Raw genomic sequence first — 17500 nt, 5'->3', positions numbered from 1 at the left:
AATGTTGCCTTAACTTGTTGGGTTTTACAGTACTCAGTTGGTTTGAGTTCTCTTTATTTATTGGGTTTTACTGTACTCAATTTGCTTCATTTACTCAAACAGATTGAGTTCACAGTACTCATTAGGATGAGTTTTTGAACTTAAATGGTTTGCTGCAATTGGTTTCCTCAAATGGATTGAGTTACCTTAACTTATTGGGTTGTGCAGAGTAATCCAAAACAATGTGTGAGTATCTCCAGCAGCCTCTAATGGTGAACGTGTATTAGCTGTATTGTTTATTATCAGACTTGATGCAGAAACACTGTGATTGACATTCTCCCTTTGTACGTGTCATCAGAGGGGGAAAACCCCACCCACTAGTCTCCATCTCATTAGCATGTCCAGCAGGCCTGAGTGAGAAGCAGCCGTCTGTGCATTAGCCATTAGAGTGTTTGAGCTGCTGAAGATGATGTCAGCATAGACTAAGAGGATTATAGATGTGGAGTTTTAGATGAACTGCGACAGGAGCCACATAGACTGACAGAAGCATCAAGCACACACTGAAGCACACACGCACACCTGACCAGCACTCACAACACACACACTGCAGTTTTACATCTGACACACAGGTGTCTAGCTCCACCCTCTTCTGAAAACAGCACCATCCCATTTGCATTTAAAGCGACAGTCACCAAAACACCACAATTAGGATCACAGCCTGAAAGGGTCAGTTTCAGAGAGCTGGAGATTTATCAAGGATTAAAATGATGCAGACGTTCAAGAGTCATGAACACCTTCGTTATTTGGATCAGCTGTGTTTGATCAGGGTTCGAGCAAACCTGTGCAGAGCTGCGGCCCTCCAGGAATCCAGAGACCTGAGCTCTAGACACAGCGAGACGCATCTCTTATATTGTCTGTGTACATCTTTAATCAATCTCCCTGTAGGGCCAGGAGTGTTCTCTCTGCAGCTCTCGTCCTCTGGCCACTGATGCTAAGCTAATAAATAATCATTGGTGATAAGACACCACACGCGGCTGCTTTCGCTAGCTGAAATCAAGTAAAACAGCGCTGATGAAATCAGGAGACGGGCTTCAGCAGATGAAGAGGAATCTAACAGCAGACTCTGGGCTTTAAAACACTTTAACCCTGCGAATAAATCATTCAGCAACGCTCTGATGTCTGCCAGATCTTAATCACGGCCCGTCTTCGGCTCCTCTGAACATGCGGAAATTTCCACGTCATTTGGTTCAGTCATCCCGGATTGATTTTTAAGATTCTACTTAAATGAAATGGAAGGAATTCACTTTCAACTCGAGGTGCAGCCGGCATGTGAAATTCCTCTTAAGTGAAAGAAACTCTGAGGAAATGAGATCAGAGCGTTTCAGAGGCATGCGGACGCTGTTATTTCAACCCAATCTTCCCTGAGCCGCCGAGCCACCATTATTCAAATTAAACCCATTTGAGTTCTCTGCCTGCCATTATAACAATCACCGTTCCCCCAGAGCTCGTTCCCGGAGTTTGTTTCTTTCGGATCCGCTCAGGACGGAGCGCAGAAAACAAGCAGAGCTCAAACACACAGCGCTGGACGCCCTTTACTCTCTGCTAATCTTCATTCTTCATCAGGTAAAGCACAGATCTGGCTCAGAGAGCTGCTCGCTTCACCCCAAACTGCACTTCTGCTGTCATTTACTCCTCATCCAACACTCAAACCTGGAGCCTCCTCCTGCTGAACACAAGATACTAGGAAGAATGTCGGGAACCTGTGAGCATTGGCTTCTGCAGCTTTGATAGCTATGGAAACATCATCTTCAGTGTTGAACAGAGGGAGAGGTCTGGAGCCTGTTGAAGGAGAGCGAGTCGTGAGGGAGTGAACGGCCCCTTTACTGATACAGTGAGCTGAATTATAGTGTGCAGCAACACGAGGCCAGCTAATGAAGGCAGAGTCATCATATTCAGGACAAATCAATCTGCATAATCATCTTCATATCTAATGTGGAGAGCCATGAACACCAGACCTGACATGAGGAGAAGAGCTTCACCAACACACAAACACAGAGCTCAGCACTGTCTGAACATGAGGACCATGGAGATGAGGATGGAGATAAAGATGAAGATGATGAATTAGAGACGACGATAAAAGATGAAGATGATGAAAACAGCGATGATGAAGATGATGATGATGATGAAGATCCTCCGCTCTGCTCCTCTTTTTTTCAGTGTTTGATTGATTTTCCTCTTCTTCATCTGCTAGTTTCTCCTTCAGCTAGTTAGCGGAGGCAGGATTAGCGTGGTCGGATTAGCATAGCTGCTAGCGGGTGTGGTGACTCGGTCGCGCCCCTGTGCCGCAGGTGAGGAGGTCACGTCTGGAGCATCTGCTGATCCAGGATCAGTGTTCAAAGACACACACAGATTTACTGCTGATCTCCAGCTTTACTCGGCTGACGGAGACTCCACCAGCACACAGACGGAGGATACACACACACACACTCACACACATACACAGAGCAGTTCTATACAGACACACACACACATATGAAGATCAGCTACCGCTCAAACTCTTTCATGACTACTAACCGGCAGAGTCTCAAATGGGGAAACACATCAGTCAATATGGCCGCTCTAGTGAAGGAAGCCCCGCCTTGTAGCGAAGAAGCCTATCACAGATCACAATAGCCTGCTGGGGGAGGGGCTTTCCATACAAGCGCTCTCTAAAGGCTGCCTTATACTTCTGCGTCAAGCGCACGTGTATGCTCCGGCACAGCCTACGCGTGGACACACAGCCCTGGCCGTGGCCATCAGTGAGGATGACGCACACCTCTCAAAGTATGCAAATACAGGTCGCCAGCTCTAATTGGTCGGCTTGGTAGCACTGACCAGTGTTGGCAGAGGTGAGAGCCGTGCGAGTGCGATGCAGCGACTGTTTACAAGTTTGGAGTCTCATGAGGAAGCTCCGGATGGAGACTGTTGTGTTGTGATCACCTCATGGTTAAAGTTGCTGCACGTCCACTGGTTAATGACTTAAAATGAGCGAGTTTGAGCTACTAGTACATTAAGGAAGTGTTTAGAAACAACTAAACACCAGCGAAGAAACTCGACACAGAGCAACATGAACACCTACTGCCAGCTAGCGTTTCAGAAGGGTTACTGCAGAGCAGCACACGCAGCGCTGCAGTATAAACGCACAGCTCCACGTGTTGCATGCACTGTGGCTCACGCCGATCACTTGATGCAGAAGTGTAAACCAGGCTTAACAGAGTCAGACATGAGGAAACAGCTGAACCTCAGGAACACCACAGACTCTAGAGTACACCAGACGTTAGATGTAAATGAGGAAAAGAGTAACAGTCAATAATATGGTGAATGAAGCCCCACCTACTAGTACAGGAGCCAATCATCGAAGGCTATAGACTATCACTATAGACACTATAGGAGTTGAGAGCAGACGTGTGCTTTTACAGCAGTTTCTGTGGTCAAGAAACACACTGGACTCTGCCAGTACTGGTCTCACAGACATCAGCGATAGATCCTCAGAAAGCTGGACATCTCTACTGTTAAAGGAACCAGGTGCACTTGAAAACAGAAGGTTTCTGACTTTATAATCTGTATGAAATGAACGCCAAGTACAGTCGCCTAGGGCCCCGTGAACACTGCTCTTGTATGTTTAAGCGCAGACGTTTAAATCAGACAATGCGCAATGCACAAACCCCATTAAACACGATGCAGATCACAACGATGGTGAGAAAAACAACAACCTCCTCATTTGATTAAAAGAATAGCTCTGTGTAATTCATACATGACAAATAGCTGAAAACGATAATAAACACTCAACGACAGTCTGAATAACAGCAGACGATATTAGAAACACACCCAGCACAACACAACTCTATTCTGCATTACACCGCCCGCCATCCGCTACTGGGGGAACTAGAAACTCTTTAAAAGTAAAGGTCTTCAGTAATATAACATCACAAGTCTTGTTGCTATTCCAAATTAATCTAAATCGAATTTAATTTGAAATTAAACGGCATCAAATCCAAACACATCTGAGTCGAAAACAAGAAGGAAAAGAAAAGCAGAGGAAGAAAAGCTGAAAGTAAAGGTGTTCTGCGGTGCATTAGACATTATTTAGCGGTGCAGTATTAGGACGTGTTTTAATAAATGCAGCAACACTTGTGTGATATGTGAGAGAATATTAGAAACATTCAATATGCTTCATTAAATAATCAAGTAATGATCTATCCCACTAGCTCACCCTGCTGACAGGACAGGGTCCCCCTCATTTCCTGAAACTGAAATTCACCCACTGTCCAACATCTAACACAGAGCTCTGTCTGCGTAAAAGCTCAAACGTCTCCTGCATTTCTCACTGTTTATGCATATATTAATATGTGATTCATTTACATTAAACACATTTGATTGATGTTTTATTTGTGCATGTCATCCTCATATCCTTTATTTCTTTACATGAGTGATTTCTGCCTTGCAAACTTCTTTGATTAATCTGAGTGAACACTTGTACATATGTATTATAGGCTAAATATGTTACAGTTAATAAAATGAACACGCTTAAATATGAAATTAATATTGTATAAATATACATTGTATTATTTTTGTGCTTTCTTTTCACTGTTTTTACACCAGTGGCTCAATTTATTTTCATCTCGCCCAGGGCCCCTCAACCCTAGGGGCCGTCACTGGGTACGTTCTGTCCTGTCAATCACACATCACATGACAGCAACTACTGAAGTGCCCAGAGACCAAACAGAGAGTGGCTGTCACTTCTGGAGGAGATTCACCATCAGGACCAAGCGGTGATTAGTTCAGAAAAGCAGAGCGATCTGACCATCATTATCCAGAGCATATGAATGAGGTTGTGTCGTGATCTGGTTCTCCTCAAGTGTGCATGCGCATGAGCTCAGGCAACATGAATATATGGAGACTTTGATTGATTCAGATGTTTAGAAATGAAACTCATGAGACGGCTGTAGTTTAATTCTATTGGTGCTCTCAAATATCTAATGTGATTGAAGGCTTGGCTAACAGTTCTGGAGAGTGTGATGTTCATCTTCAGACAGCTGCTGAGCACGCTGACCAGAGGTGTTTCAAAGATGGCCGCCGAATGAAGTGACTTGCCTTAAAGGGACTTTGGTAATATCCACTCACAAACAGCGGAAATACATCAACACACAGCGGGAGATCTCTCATAATCAAGCCCACAACTCTGCAAAACAAGTGCACTTGTGCTGTTAGCACTTATTTGGTCATTTTGTTTATTTACGTGTCTCATCATGTGTTTCTGTCCGTCACCCAGTTCACTACCATGCTTGCTCCACCTATACAGTGGTGTTAGTGAGTCCAGCAGGGGGCGCTCAACCTGCGGTCTGTGTGTGTCCTAATGCTCCAGTGTAGTGAAGGGGACTCTATACTGTCAGTGAGCGCCGTCTTTCAGATGAGCTGTTAAAGTGAGCTCCTGACTCTCTGTGCTCATTAATAATCCCAGGATGTCCTTGGTAAGAGAGTAGGGGTTTCACCCCGGCATCCTGGCCAAATCTGCCCACTAGCCTCTGTCCATCATGGCCTCCTAACATCCCCATATCATAACTGTCTTCATCACTCTGTCTCCTCTCCAGCAATCAGCTGCTGTGCGGTGTGGAGCAATATGGCTGCGTCTCCTCATCCAGGTGGATGCTGCACACTGGTGCTGGATGAGGTGTAAATGTGTAAAGTGCTTTGAGTGTCCAGAAAAGAGCTATATTAATGTAAGGAATTATTATTATTATTATTAATTCCTGTCTCTGATTGGCTGTTTTGCAAACAATTCCGTTAATGCTGCTTTCTGATTGGTTTCTGCTTCACAACTCTGCTCCAGGCCCAGCCAATCCCCACATGCCGCCTGTCCTTTAAAAGCTCTTTAGTCCGGCAGTTCTGGAGCCGACTCTCTGACACACTGATCTGCTGTTTTGTACTTTTTCTCTTTGGTTGTGTATTTCGGCTCGTTTGATTTTGTTACACTGCAAAAAATGCTTTTCTTACTTAGATTTTTTTGTCTTGTTTCTAGTCCAAATATCTAAAAATTCCTAAATCAAGAAGAGTTTTCTAGACAAGCAAAGCATATTGTCTTGTTTTAAGAAATAATCTGCCTAAGTGAAGTGAGTTTTTCCTCAAATCAAGCAAAATAATCTGCCAATGGGGTCAGCAAAATAATCTTGTTTTTTGATTTGTGATAAGATTATTTTGCTGACCCCATTGGTAGATTATTTTGCTTGATTTGAGGAAAAACTCACTTCATTTTGGCAGATTATTTCTTAAAACAAGACAATATGTTTTGCTTGTCTAGAAAACTCTTCTTGATTTACGAACTTTTAGATATTTGGACTAGAAACAAGACATTAAATCTCGGTAAGAAAGGCATTTTTTGCAGTGTAGTGTTTGTCATTGTGTTATCCCTGTTTATCAGTATCGTTGGTCTTTAGTTTTGTTGTTCAGCTTTGTTTCTGTCTGTTCTTATCACGTTTCCTCATGAGTTTAGACAGAGTGGTAGGAAAGTACATCACCTGACACATGTCAACACCTAGATTACTATTTGTCTAGATACACCAGGTAAGATAGTGCCAACACATGTACTTCTGCTTCAGTTGTTAGTGTGGATTAGATAGGACGGCACTGATGATGAAGAGTTCTTTCTCATATCTTGAGTTTATTAGAGTAGATTGGAGAGGATTTGTTGTGAACATTAGTAACACTGTTTGGTTCTTTAGCAAAACCCATAGCCAGTCTCTCCTACATACTGATTATTGTCTTTGTGAATATCTCATTCACTGATTCACCTCATGATCATCTGTTCACTCAACTCTTGTTGTCCATCCTTACTTTGTAACACAATTTACTTTGAGCTTTCGCGTAACCAAATCCTCAGCTCAAGTGTACAACCCCACTCCCCTAGACTGCCAGGGGCTGCAGCAATGCTCGTATGAAGAGAAGGCAATGTACAGTAAGTATCTGTAAACATCTGTAACGAGTTCCCGCCTCCGCCACTCAAACGCTAGTCACATGACGGCGACCGCATGAAGACACAAGCTGCTCCCAAATGGCAGATTATACACTATGCACTATTTACCTACACACTCAGCAGTATATGTATTTAGTGCTGTCCCAAATGCAACACTGTTTTTTTTCTAAGCAGAAATTCAAGATGGCGTTTGACAGTCGCCAAATCAGTGAAACAAATGACCAAAGTACCAAATAACACCTGCCATGAGTATAACCGCATTCTCCAGCAGGAGGCGCTATAATCACTCTCATAGGAGAATTCTGCTTTCATAATCCAAAATAAATAAAGCTAATTAACATGTGCGCCCGATAGCTCCGCCCCTTCCGCAACGTGAGCAAAGCAGTGTGAAGTGTGTATTATTACACACTCAACTGTACCGGCTGAATGAGTGCATCATCCGGGTAATTAAGGGTGCTTTCACATTAGCACTTTTGGTCCGCACCCGAGTTCGTTTGCTGTCATAGTACAATACGTTTAGCTAGTGTGAATGCGTCTTCTGAACCCGAGTGCAGACCCGTGAACCATACCCGAGTCCGCCTGAAAGAGGTGGTCTGGGGTACGGTTCATGCAAACTCTGATACGGTTCACTTCAGATGTGAATGCAATCATACCAAATTACGGAAGTGGACTATAGTGAACTGCCAAATCTACAACAAACTATCGTTTTCATAACATTCGTTTGTTCGTGTGTGTGTCTTGTTTCGTACCTTGGTGACACGTGCGGGACTGAGCCAGGGCAAACACAGTGATGTCTCGCAAGTTGCTTTCTGTATGTACAAAAGCTTTCAGTAAAAGCAGAATGACCGCCATGTGCGGAAGTCTTTCCATTTCAGCGCTTGCTTGCGTGGCCGTCACCTAGCAACGGCCGTAAACAAAACAGCAGCTCCATGACACAAGTGTACCAGGGTTCAGAAGGATAAAAGACAGTGTGAAGACAAACCAACTGAGGAGGTGGCAAGGGGAGACAATCGAACTCGAGTACGGTCCAGGCAAATGAACCAAGTGTGAAAGCACCCTAAAGTGCACTTGATAATGTTCGAGTTTTCAGTGTGAACACACTACTTACACTATTAATACTATAAAATGGCCTAGAACAGAGCATAAGTATGCGATTTGAGATCCACCTACACACACTTTCAAAGATGGCTGCCGAGTGAAATTAACTTCAAGGGATTGTGTTATTATCCAGCTCTCATGTGCTCATGGACACCAGGCATGATGAAGATATCAGGATCGTGTCGAGTAAAGAAGCCTGAAAACAACCACTGTCCCTAAAGGAGCTGAAGAGGAGAGGAGAGCGGACTAACAGAGAGGATTCCATCACAACAACACGAGCTGAAGACAAGACAACCGCACAACAGCACACACCAATCCCATATTTGAGTGTATCCTTCACACTGCAGCTGAAAGACACACACACACACACACCTGCAGGATCCTGAGAGATCACACACTCAAATAAAATCTTAATGAGGCCAAAGCATTTTATCCCAATCAGCGGTCCTGACGAGCAGCGTTTAGAGCCGGATTCAGCAAACAGCTCAGTTGAACTCTCAGAACAGCAGGAGGAGTTCAGCTCTCACTCACGCTTCACTGACGATCACCGAGAGGCGGAGCCCAGAGAGAGGGCAGAGCTACTTACTATGGGGATCTCAGCATGCTCATTAACTATGCAGACAGTGATTGGCTGTTCAGTTCAGTTCAGTTCAGTGTGCTTTAATCTTCACTGCTGAGAGTCCAAACACTGAAGAGCAGATCCATCCATGACCAGCTCCACAAGACCCAAACCAAGCAGGACAGTGCAGGAACACACTTCACCAGCTGACCAAAGTGAAGGAGAGAGACCTGTGCAGAGCTGCAGTCTAGGCGCCGGAGGCTCTGTCAGAGATTCATGATGTCATGTTGACACTCATACAGGCTAATGGATGGTCTACGTCCTGAAAGCTGTGCTCCTGCTATTACAGCTGTACACACTCATTTAAATAACGGGTTCAGGCCTGGACACCTCCCACATCTCTACACTCAGGGCTTCTGTATTAGCCAGAACAGCAGAGTCCACTAAAGGAGGTCGAGCCTTCTCATTTATGGCTCCTAAACTCTGGAATAGCCTTGCTGATAATGTCGAGGCTCAGACACACTCTCCCAGCTCAACACTAGAGACCGGCCTCTTTAGTGACGCACACACACACTGCAGCACATAACACTAGGATGAGTGTGTGTGCTCCACACAAGTGAGTGGGCTGACAAGCACCTGCAGGACACACTCCTCCTGTCTTAAAGTGCGTGCGCGCACACACGCACACACACACACACGCACACACGCACGCGCACATGCGCACACACACACACACACACGTCTGTAACACTGCAGATCTGAATCCGTTAAGCAGTTCATTAATGACGCTGATCAATGGAAGGAGCCACACGTCATTAGCATGCTAACAGGAGAAGCAGTGGCGCTCGGGCCTCACACTGAACACACACACTCATATTACAGAAACACACTCACACACACACACACACACACTGGAGTAAATGCCTCCGTTTGCTCTTTTTCAGGAATGATTTCAGACATTTGGGCTCAGATACAAGAATTATGATGATGAGTACATGAAGAACACACACACACACACACACACACACACGAGAAATATCCTCATCCTCCGTGCGCGCTCTCTGCGGGTTGTTTCACTCAGGTCGTCTATCGCACCCCAGTGGAGGATCCGCGCGCTCGAGTCACACATGAACTGATGAACTCACACACACACACGCTCTCTCTCTCTCTCTCACACACACACACACACACACACACACACACACACAAACACACACACACACACACTTTCAGGTCAGAAAACAGAGACAAAAGGATCACAATGACACAAGCACGAATGTCAAATCCTCACACAACTTCATAGTGTGTGTGTGTGTGTGTGTGTTCTCGAGCCTGAAACAGCTGGAGCAGCACGTTAAGCGGGTACACACACACACACACACACACACACACACACACACACGAGGAAACGATCATCAGAATATTAATCAATCAGTTATCGTGCACGCGCATTAATCAATCAGCCTCTCGTGCCCGCGCACTCATCAATCAGCTTCTCGGACACGCGCGTCTGTCGCTCCGCTTCAACAAAAACACACTGGAGATCAAACCTGACATCACCCGAAACAAGAGATCAGCTCCACACACACACACACACACACACACACACACACACACACACACACACACACACACACACACAGTGCGCATTAGTATCGGAGATCAGACTGACGCTCCTGTGCAAAACTGGGCATCGTCATTATGCTATTTAGAGCGCGCGCGCACATAAACACACACACAACACACGCGTGATCAATCAGATGTTTACCGTCGGAATGCTCTCTCCGTGCCTCTCTCTGGTCGGATTCCTGCGCGTCTCCCGGTTCTCGGTGTGTTATACTGTAATAATCTCCGGTATCCGCCAGTGCGCGCGCGGCTCTTCTGCGCGTCTTCCGATGGAACTGCGCGTCACCGACGCCTCACAGCGGCGCGCACGGAGATAGGGAGACACGCCCCGCACCGGGAGGAGCTGCGGACCCGGCGGAGGAGGAAAGGATGAAGAGGAGGAGGCGATCCTTACCGGGAGAACAGATCCTCCGAGTGTGTGTGTGCTGATGAGTGTGTGTGTGTGTGTGTGTGTGTGTGTGTGATAAGAGTGAAAGAGGTAGAGAAAGAGAAAGGGAGAGAGAGAGAGAATGTGTGTGTGTGTGTGTGTGTGAGATGAGAGGGAGTGTTTCTGTGTGTGTCCGTAGGCTGATGTGTGTGTTCATATGTGTGTTGATATGTGTGTGTTTGTTGATGAGTGTGTGTGCTGTAGTGTGTGCGTGTGTGTTTGATGAGTGTGAATGTGTGTATGTGTGTGTGGGGATGAGTGTGAGTGTTGATGTTTGGATGAGTGTGAATATGTGTGCTGATGTGTGCATGCGTGTGTGTGTTGATGTGTGCGTTTGTGACTCTTATGCTGATGAAAACACTTCTGTACACACACTCTCAAATCAGCACACTCACACAGGCACACACAGATACACAAACACATCTCAACAGCACACACAGATACATACACACACACACACCCTTGTAAGCGCACTGATACACATACACACACGACTTGTCAATGCACTGACACAGAGACACACACCCTTGTGTAATGCGTAAGTGTAAATGTGTGTTGAAGAACTGCAGGCTTCATGTCTTTGTGTGTGTGTGTGTGTGTGTGTTCTATCTGCTTGTGCACTGAGAGTGTGTGTTAAAGTCACGCTGGTGTCTGCTGGAATAATGAATGGACCAATAAGCTAAAGGAAGCAATGTCTCTTCAGAGAGCTCTTATTGAACCGTTAAATGGGAACAGTAATGTAGCGTGTCTCTCTCTCTCTGTCTGACACCTCCAGTCTGAGCACAGGTCTCTCGCCCCACTGCCTGTTCACCCATTCAGGAGTCAGAGTTCTTTACAGCTCCAGATCTGAAGGAGCGGAGGGTCAGGGAGGAGCGGGGGATCAGGGAAGAAATCTGGGTCGGGGAGGATTGGGGGTCAAGGAGGACCGGGGGATCAGGGAGGAGCAGAGATCAGGGATTGGGTGATCAGGGAAGACCTCTGGGTCAGAGAGGAGCGGGGGATCAGGAAAGACGTCTGGGTCGGGGAGGATTGGGGGTCAAGGAGGACCGGGGGATCAGGGAGGAGCAGGGGATCAGGGAAGACCTCTGGGTCAGGAAGGATTGGGGGTCAGGGAGAACCGGGGGATCAGGGAGGAGCAGAGATCAGGGATTGGGTGATCAGGGAAGACCTCTGGGTCAGAGAGGAGCGGGGTATCAGGAAAGACGTCTGGGTCGGGGAGGATTGGGGGTCAAGGAGGACCGGGGGATCAGGGAGGAGCGGGATCAGGGTTTGGGGGATCAGGGATTGGGGGATCAGGGAAGACCTCTGGGTCAGAGAGGAGAGGGGGATCAGGAAAGATGTCTGGATCAGGGAGAATCGGGGGTAAGGGAGGAGCTTTGATTCCCCGAGAAGTGCAAGGTCAGGGAGGATTGGGGGGTCTGGGAAGGACCTCTGAGTCATGGAGGAGCAAAGGATCAGAGAGGACCTCTCATTCAGGGAGAAGCAAAAAGTCAGGAAGGATGGGGGGGTAGGACAAGACCTGAGTCATATAAGAGCATGGGATGAGGGAAGACCTCTGGTTCAGGAAGGATCGGGGGTCAGGGAGAAGCAGGGGATCAGGGAAGACCTCTGAGTCAGAGAAAATCGGAGGGTCAGGGAAAGAGCACTGGGTCAGGGAGGAGCAGGGGGTCATGGAGGAGTGGGGGAAAAGAGCTCTGGGTGAGGGAGTGTCAGGGAGGAGTGCTGGGTCAGGGAGGAGTATCGGGGATTAGGGAGGAGCATGGGATCATGGTGGAGTGGGGGAGTCGGGAGGAGCGCTGGGTCAGGGAGAAGCAAGGGGGTCATGGAGGAGAATTGTGGGTCAGGGAGGAGTCAATGGATGCTCTTCAGTGAAAGCTGGTTAGTGAACAGTGCAGGGAGGAGCGGGGGGGTCAGGGAGGAGCGTTCACCAGTATAATCCTGAATGAACACATCTGTGAGCAGGGTCTTCTGATTGTCATCGATGAGACGTTACAATATTCTCATAATAGCTTATAGCTTATAATAAGTTATAAGCTGATGATTGTGATCAGCCATTAAACCTGACGACATCAGATCTGAATCTCAATCGCTTCACTAAAGGGGTTAAACTCATCTGAGTGTGTGTCAGCCGCTGAACACAGCAGATCATAGTGAACTGAAGCCGTGTCAGTCCAGTGTTCAGAGCTCAACTTCAGTTCAGTTCAGTTCAGTTCAGTTCAGTTCAGTTCAGTTCAGTTCAGTTCAGTGTGCTTTAATCTTCACTGCTGAGAGTCCAAACACTGAAGAGCAGATCCATCCATGACCAACTCCACAAGACCCAAACCAAGCAGGACAGTGGAGGAACACACGTCACCAACTGACCAAAGCGAAGGAGAGAGACCTGGAAAGAGACCAGGCTCAGTTAGGGATGTTTCTTGATTGAAACACTGATGGGTAGGGTCGCGAATCAGACTATGGTCCTTGACCACAAACTGGAAACCATCCAGGTGAAGCTTGCGGCTCTGCAACAAACTTTGGCCAGATCAGGAGACGACTGATGGACATTAAATATCTGTGAAATTGGCAGATATTGACCTAAAGTTGAAGTATCTTACGGTCTTTTTTTTTCGGCTCTCCTCTTACTCCTGCCATACGGCCTCGGCTGGAAGTAAACAACTCCCTGGGATAAGCAAGATAAGCGGACGCTCTGAAATTCCTGCCCCTGTCAAGGACACCTGCGGGACTCTGGACTATGCAGGCTCACACACAAACAAACATATCTACAGATAAACATTCACCACCGATCCCCATCCAAACGCCTTCGTGTGCTTTTACCCACGTGGGGCGTGGGCGGGGCTGTGACTTGCGCCGGAAATGGCTGCTGGACCAGTTGGCTGCCCGCACTCAACGGACTGTTTTCCATTACTCCTGTTCCCATCCCCTCTGTCTATGTTGTGTCTTGCCGGTGTGCTTATGCTAAGATAGGGCTGTTTTTCTCCCTTTTCTCACTTTGTCCTAATCAAGGGCAAGCTGAGGGGGTGTTTTTTAGCCTAACTGTCCAAATGTATCTTTCTTCATTTGTAAATGCTACCTCCTATGATCTGTCTCCCCTGAAAAGTTGTTTGTGATGTTTTGTGTATGGTCTGGGGGGTCCAATCTCGCTATACGAAAGTGTAGTGACAAATAAAGGCTTGATTGATTGATTGATTTCTCTGTCAGTGGTTGTTAACTTTATTTTCTCCACACGTGTGCGATCAGTCCGCTGTATCCCCGTCACAGCAGTGCAGTACGAGTGTACATGAGCACTGATGATGTAGGAACAGCTGATATGCAGCTCCAGAGCTCTGATGCTGCTGTAACTCATTCCTCCTCATGTATTGATGAGTTTAATCCAGCAGTACGCAGCTCACAGTGTGCATCACTCACTCCTCTGTGCCAGATCACAGTGACAGCACTGTGTTTTAAAGGCAGCTGAAATACCACCATGTGGGGAAACTTCCTTTAGAGACCGTAAACACTTTACACCGAGCACACACACACACACACACACACACACACACACACACACACACACACAGCCCGTCACGGCAGGATTTAGCCTCTCTGCGTTTGAGCAGTTTTAGCTGTATATCTACAAGATGACCATTAACATTTAGTGCTGTGATAACCCAGCGCTGAACTGGGCAGGATTTACTGTGGGAGCGACGCAGACGGGTCAATACTGCAGGAGGTGTGAGTGTGACCTCTCAGAAACTCAGACTAAAGCTGATCAGCGCCGCTCTAATGCATTATAATGAGCAGGGAAGCAGGAGTAACGGCTTTACTGCTGTGTGTGTGTGTGTGTGTGTGTGTGTGTGTGTGTAAACACAGGATAATCCAGTGTGAGCAGTAATAAATACAGAGCGTATGAAGCCCTGGACGCTCACAGAATGATTGTTTCACATTAACACTTGTACATTATTCAGGCAATGAAGCTCCACCAGGGACACACGCCGTGTTTATAGATCTGTGTTGGCTTATCTTGCTCTGGAAAATGTCAGAAGTCTTTGAGAAGCCAAATGTTTTCCTTCTGTCTGTTTCTGAGTCTCCTCCTATTTTCAGGCCAGTCGGGTGCTGATGTTCATCAATGCAAATGAAAGTTCAAGAGGAAAACAGCAGTCTGGAGGACTACACTGACTGATCAATCTGTGTGTGTGTAGAGCGAATCTTTCCAGAACCTTCGCCGTCTCTGCTGCTAGGTGAGCTCTGGTTAGTGAATATAGATTAATGGCTGCTCTTCAGTGAACACTGCTTAGTAAAAGTTTTTAAATGAATGCTGGTTAGTAAACAATGACATCGGCATACCCCCTCCTCAACAGATGACTGTCTTCTGCACTGCTTATGCAAATGAACCTGATTTGATGATATGCAGATTGGTGTCCTGTTGCCGTAGAGACGCAGGTCTGCTTTACCCAGCATCTGCTGCACAGCTGGTGACTGTAAACACTGAAGTGCTGGAGCTCAGAGCGGGAGAGCCCACGAGTGACTACACACACACACACACACACACACACACACACACACACACACACACACACACACACACACACACATAACATAATCGCATGACACACATAACTTCACACATCTGAGCACGCTCCAGAACTCCAGAGCAGATGCTGATCTCAGAACAGCTGGACACATCTGAGCACGCTCCAGAACAGCAGAACAGATGCTGATCTCAGAACAGCCGGACACATCTGAGCACGCTCCAGAACAGCAGAACAGATGCTGATCTCAGAACAGCTGGACACATCTGACCACGCTCCAGAACTCCAGAACAGATGCTGATCTCAGAACAGCTGGACACATCTGACCACGCTCCAGAACAGCAGAGCAGATGCTGATCTCAGAACAGCTGGACACATCTGACCACGCTCCAGAACAGCAGAACAGATGCTGATCTCAGAACAGCTGGACACATCTGACCACACTCCAGAATACCAGAGCAGATGCTGATCTCAGAACAGCTGGACACATCTGACCACGCTCCAGAACAGCAGAGCAGATGCTGATCTCAGAACAGCTGGACACATCTGACCACGCTCCAGAACAGCAGAACAGATGCTGATCTCAGAACAGCTGGACACATCTGACCACGCTCCAGAACAGCAGAGCAGATGCTGATCTCAGAACAGCTGGACACATCTGACCACACTCCAGAACACCAGAGCAGACGCTGATCTCAGAACAGCTGGACACATCTGACCACGCTCCAGAACAGCAGAGCAGATGCTGATCTCAGAACAGCTGGACACATCTGACCACACTCTAGAACAGCAGAGCAGACGCTGATCTCAGAACAGCCGGACACATCTGACCACACTCCAGAACAGCAGAACAGATGCTGATCTCAGAACAGCTGGACACATCTGACCACACTCCAGAACACCAGAGCAGACGCTGATCTCAGAACAGCTGGACACATCTGACCACACTCCAGAACAGCAGAGCAGATGCTGATCTCAGAACAGCTGGACACATCTGACCACGCTCCAGAACAGCAGAGCAGACGCTGATCTCAGAACAGCTGGACACATCTGACCACGCTCCAGAACAGCAGAGCAGATGCTGATCTCAGAACAGCTGGACACATCTGACCACGCTCCAGAACACCAGAGCAGACACTGATCTCAGAACAGCTGGACACATCTGACCACGCTCCAGAACAGCAGAACAGATGCTGATCTCAGAACAGCTGGACACATCTGACCACACTCCAGAACAGCAGAGCAGATGCTGATCTCAGAACAGCTGGACACATCTGACCACGCTCCAGAACAGCAGAACAGATGCTGATCTCAGAACAGCTGGACACATCTGACCACGCTCCAGAACAGCAGAACAGATGCTGATCTCAGAACAGCTGGACACATCAGACCACGCTCCAGAACACCAGAGCAGATGCTGATCTCAGAACAGCTGGACACATCTGACCACACTCCAGAACAGCAGAGCAGACGCTGATCTCAGAACAGCTGGACACATCTGACCACGCTCCAGAACAGCAGAACAGATGCTGATCTCAGAACAGCTGGACACATCAGACCACGCTCCAGAACACCAGAGCAGATGCTGATCTCAGAACAGCTGGACACATCTGACCACACTCTAGAACAGCAGAGCAGACGCTGATCTCAGAACAGCCGGACACATCTGACCACGCTCCAGAACACCAGAGCAGACGCTGATCTCAGAACAGCTGGACACATCTGACCACGCTCCAGAACAGCAGAACAGATGCTGATCTCAGAACAGCTGGACACATCTGACCACACTCCAGAACAGCAGAGCAGACGCTGATCTCAGAACAGCCGGACACATCTGACCACGCTCCAGAACAGCAGAGCAGACGCTGATCTCAGAACAGCCGGACACATCTGACCACGCTCCAGAACACCAGAGCAGACGCTGATCTCAGAACAGCTGGACACATCTGACCACGCTCCAGAACAGCAGAGCAGATGCTGATCTCAGAACAGCTGGACACATCTGACCACGCTCCAGAACACCAGAGCAGATGCTGATCTCAGAACAGTAGAGTGTGTGTGTTCTCCTGGTTCTGCTGCAGATCCGCTGGGCTCGATGTGTGTGTGTGTGTGTGTGTTTCAGCTGTATCAGCTCTTCAGGGTCTGCTCTGCTCTGTCTTTTGTTGTTTCTCCTTGACAGGTATTTGTATCCTGCACTCGATCAACACCTCTGTCCCCTGAGCTCTGCCCGCTGAGTCTGCCGCTGTCCAGCGCTGACCAGAACACAGCACAGGAAACACAACAGCTCTGCTCCT

The 17500-nt window shown here is 47.5% G+C and overlaps 1 protein-coding gene across 50 annotated transcripts in view; it reads right to left on the bottom strand.

Moving 5' to 3' along the window:
• Nucleotides 1-10558, bottom strand: part of nrxn2b (neurexin 2b) — a 479676-nt gene extending 469118 nt beyond the window's left edge. For all 50 annotated transcript variants that reach the window (XM_087259563.1, XM_087259583.1, XM_087259577.1 and 47 more), the window contains exon 1: nt 10414-10558. The gene's annotated coding sequence lies outside the window, so the exon portion shown is untranslated. The remainder of the gene's footprint in view (nt 1-10413) is intronic.
• Nucleotides 10559-17500: the final 6942 nt, after the last annotated feature.

This window comes from Danio rerio, chromosome 7 (genome assembly GCF_052040795.2).
Source record: "Danio rerio strain M-AB ecotype USA chromosome 7, GRCz13ab, whole genome shotgun sequence".
Taxonomy (NCBI): domain Eukaryota; kingdom Metazoa; phylum Chordata; class Actinopteri; order Cypriniformes; family Danionidae; genus Danio; species Danio rerio.
This window is presented reverse-complemented; position numbering and strand designations above follow the sequence as displayed.